A 4,849-nucleotide genomic window follows, 5' to 3' on the forward strand; every position below is an offset into this window, starting at 1 on the left:
GCGGCCGCACCCTAACCCCTGGCGCCTCCCTTTCCCTCCCGTGACACCTCTCCTTCTCGTAGTGCTCGGCGAAGCCCTGCCGAGATCGCCGTGGTTTCCACCATCACGCCGTCGTGCTGCTGGATCTCCATCAACCTCTCCTTCCCCCTTGCTGGATCAAGTTGGAGGAGACGTCTTCCCAACCGTACGTGTGTTGAACACGGAGGTGCCGTCCGTTCGGCATTAGGTCATCGGTGATTTGGATCACGACGAGTACGACTACATCAACCCCGTTCTCTTGAACGCTTCCGCGCGCGATCTACAAGGGTATGTAGATGCACTCCCCTCTCCCTCGTTGCTAGATGACTCCATAGATTGATCTTGGTGATGTGTAGAAAATTTTAAAATTCTGCTACGTTCCCCAACAGTGGCATCATGAGCTAGGTCTATGCGTAGTTTCTATGCACGAGTAGAACACAAAGCAGTTGTGGGCGTCGATATTGTCAATTTACTTGCCGTTACTAGTCTTATCTTGATTCAGCGGCATCGTGGGATGAAGCGGCCCGGACCGACCTTACACGTACGCTTACGTGAGACTGGTTCCACCGATTGACATGCACTAGTTGCATAAGGTGGCTAGCGGGTGTCTGTCTCTCCCACTTTAGTCGGATCAGATTCGATGAAAAGGGTCCTTATGAAGGGTAAATAGAAATTGGCATATCACGTTGTGGTTTTGGCGAAGGTAAGAAACATTCTTACTAGAAACCTATAGCAGCCACGTAAAAACTTGCAACAACAATTAGAGGACGTCTAACTTGTTTTTGCAGCATGTGTCGTGTGATGTGATATGGCCAAAAGAATGTGATGAATGATATATGTGATGTATGAGATTGATCATGTTCTTGTAATAGGAATCACGACTTGCATGTCGATGAGTATGACAACCGGCAGGAGCCATAGGAGTTGTCTTAATTTATTTATGACCTGCGTGTCAACATAAACGTCATGTAATTACTTTACTTTATTGCTAAAGCATTAGCCATAGTAGTAGAAGTAATATATGACGAGACAACTTCAAGAAGACACGATGATGGAGATCATGATGATGGAGATCATGGTGTCATGCCGGTGACAACGATGATCATGAAGCCCCGAAGATGGAGATCAAAAGGAGCAAATGATATTGGCCATATCATGTCACTATTTGATTGCATGTGATGTTTATCATGTTTTGCATCTTATTTGCTTAGAACGACGGTAGCTTAAATAAGATGATCCCTCGTAATAATTTCAAAAAAGTGTTCCCCCTAACTGTGCACCGTTGCGAAGGTTCGTTGTTTCGAAGCACGAGTGATGATCGGGTGTGATAGATTCTAACGTTCGAATACAACGGGTGTAAGCCAGATTTACACACGCAATACACTCAGGTTGACTTGACGAGCCTAGCATGTACAGACATGGCCTCGGAACACGGAAGACCGAAAGGTCGAGCATGAGTCGTATAGAAGATACGATCTGTTGGGAAACGTAGTAATTTCAAAAAATTTCCTACGCACACACATGATCATGGTGATGCATATCAACGAGAGGGGAGAGTGTTGTCTACGTACCCTCGTAGACTGGAAGCGGAAGCGTTAGCACAACGCGGTTGATGTAGTCGTACGTCTTCACGGCCCGACCGATCAAGCACCAAAACTACGGCACCTCCGAGTTCTAGCACACGTTCAGCTCGATGACGATCCCTGGACTCCGATCCAGCAGAATGTCGGGGAAGAGTTCCGTCAGCACGATGGCGTGGTGATGATCTTGATGTTCTACCGTCGCAGGGCTTCGCCTAAGCATCGCTACAATATTATCGAGGATTATGGTGGAGGGGGGCACCGCACACGGCTAAGAGAACGATGACGAAGATCAACTTGTGTGTCTAGAGGTGCCCCCTGCCCCTGTATATAAAGGAGCAAGGGGGAGAGGCCGGCCGGCCCTTGAGGCGCGCCAAGGAGGGGGGAGTCCTCCTCCTAGTAGGAGTAGGACTCCCCTTTCCTAGTCCAACTAGGAAGAGAGAAGGGGGGAAGGAAAGAGAGGGAGAGGGAGAGGGAAAGAGGGGCCGCGCCCCCCTCCCCTAGTCCAACTCAGAATCCCTATGGGAGGGGGCGCGCCACCTCCTGGGTTGCTGCCCTCTCTCTCCCCTCAGGCCCACTAAGGCCCAATACTTCCCCGGGGGGTTCCGGTAACCCTTCCGGCACTCCGGTTTTCTCCGAAATCACCCGAAACACTTCCGGTGTCCGAATATAGCCGTCCAATATATCAATCTTTATGTCTCGACCATTTCGAGACTCCTTGTCATGTCCGTGATCATATTCGGGACTCCAATCAACCTTCGGTACATCAAAATATATAAACTCATAATGAAACTGTCATCGTAACGTTAAGCGTGTGGACCCTACGGGTTCGAGAACAATGTAGACATGACCGAGACACGTCTCCGGTCAATAACCAATAGCGGAACCTGGATGCTCATATTGGCTCCCACATATTCTACGAAGATCTTTATCGGTCAGACCACATAACAACATACGTTGTTCCCTTTGTCATCGGTATGTTACTTGCCCGAGATTCGATCGTCGGTATCTCAATACCTAGTTCAATCTCGTTACCGGCAAGTCTCTTTACTCGTTCCGTAATACATCATCCTGCAACTAACTCATTAGTTGCAATGCTTGCAAGGCTTAAGTGATGTGCATTACCGAGAGGGCCCAGAGATACCTCTCCGACAATCGGAGTGACAAATCCTAATCTCGAAATACGCCAACCCAACAAGTACCATCAGAGACACCTGTAGAGCACCTTTATAATCACCCAGTTACGTTGTGACGTTTGGTGGCACACAAAGTGTTCCTCCGGTAAACGGGAGTTGCATAATCTCATAGTCATAGGAACATGTATAAGTCATGAAGAAAGCAATAGCAACAAACTAAACAATCAAGTGCTATGCTAACGGAATGGGTCAAGTCAATCACATCATTCTCCTAATGATGTGATCCCGTTAATCAAATGACAACTCATGTCTATGGTTAGGAAACATAACCATCTTTGATCAACGAGCTAGTCAAGTAGAGGCATACTAGTGACACTCTGTTTGTCTATGTATTCACACATGTATTATGTTTTTGGTTAATACAATTCTAGCATGAATAATAAACATTTATCATGATATAAGGAAATAAATAATAGCTTTATTATTGCCTCTAGGGCATATTTCCTTCAGTCTCCCACTTGCACTAGAGTCAATAATCTAGTTCACATCGCCATGTGATTTAACATCAATAGTTCACATCACCATGTGATTAACACCCATAGTTCACATCGACATGTGACCAACACCCATAGTTCACATCGACATGTGACCAACACCCAAAGGGTTTACTAGAGTCAATAATCTAGTTCACATCGCTATGTGATTAACACCCCAAGAGTACTGAGGTGTGATCATGTTTTGCTTGTGAGAGAAGTTTAGTCAATGGGTCTGCCACATTCAGATCCGTAAGTATTTTGCAAATTTCTATGTCAACAATGCTCTGCATGGAGCTATTCTAGCTAATTGCTCCCACTTTCAATATGTATCCAGATTGAGACTTAGAGTCATCTGGATCAGTGTCAAAACTTGCATCGACGTAATCCTTTACGACGAACCTTTTGTCACCTCCATAATCGAGAAACATATCCTTATTCCACTAAGGATAATTTTGACCAATGTCCAGTGATCTACTCCTAGATCACTATTGTACTCCCTTGCCAAACTCAGGGCAGGGTATACAATAGGTCTGGTACACAGCATGGCATACTTTATAGAACCTATGGCTAAGGCATAGGGAATGACTTTCATTCCCTCTCTATCTTCTGTCGTGGTCGGGTTTTGAGTCTTACTCAACTTCACACCTTGTAACACAGGCAAGAACTTCTTCTTTGACTGTTCCATTTTGAACTACTTCAAAATCTTGTCAAGGTATGTACTCATTGAAAAACTTATCAAGCATCTTGATCTATCTCTATAGATCTTGATGCTCAATATGTAAGCAGCTTCACCGAGGTCTTTCTTTGAAAAACTCCTTTCAAATATTCCTTTATGCTTTGTAGAATAATTCTACATTATCTCCGATCAACAATATGTCTTTCACATATACTTATCAGAAATGCTGTAGTGCTCCCACTCACTTTCTTGTAAATACAGGCTTCACCGCAAGTCTGTATAAAACTATATGCTTTGATCAACTTATCAAAGCGTATATTCCATCTCCGAGATGCTTGCACCAGTCCATAGATGGATCGCTGGAGCTTGCATATTTTGTTAGTACCTTTAGGATTGACAAAACCTTCCGGTTGCATCATATACAACTCTTCTTTAATAAATCCATTAAGGAATGCAGTTTTGTTTATCCATTTGCCAGATTTCATAAAATGCGGCAATTGCTAACATGATTTGGACAGACTTAAGCATAAATACGAGTGAGAAACTCTCATCGTAGTCAACACCTTGAACTTGTCGAAAAACTTTTTGCGACAATTCTAGCTTTGTAGATAGTAACACTACTATCAGCGTCCGTCTTCCTCTTGAGGATCCATTTAATCTCAATGGCTCACCGATCATTGGGCAAGTCAATCAAAGTCCATACTTTGTTCTCATACATGGATCTCATCTCAGATTTCATGGCCTCAAGCCATTTCACGGAATCTGGGCTCATCATCGCTTCCTCATAGTTCGTAGGCTCGTCATGGTCAAGTAACATGACCTCTAGAACAGGATTACCGTACCACTCTGGTGCGGATCTCACTCTGGTTTACCTACGAGGTTCGGTAGTAACTTGATCTGAAG

This window comes from Triticum dicoccoides, chromosome 6A, assembly GCF_002162155.2.
Source record: "Triticum dicoccoides isolate Atlit2015 ecotype Zavitan chromosome 6A, WEW_v2.0, whole genome shotgun sequence".
Classification (NCBI taxonomy): Eukaryota; Viridiplantae; Streptophyta; class Magnoliopsida; order Poales; family Poaceae; genus Triticum; species Triticum dicoccoides.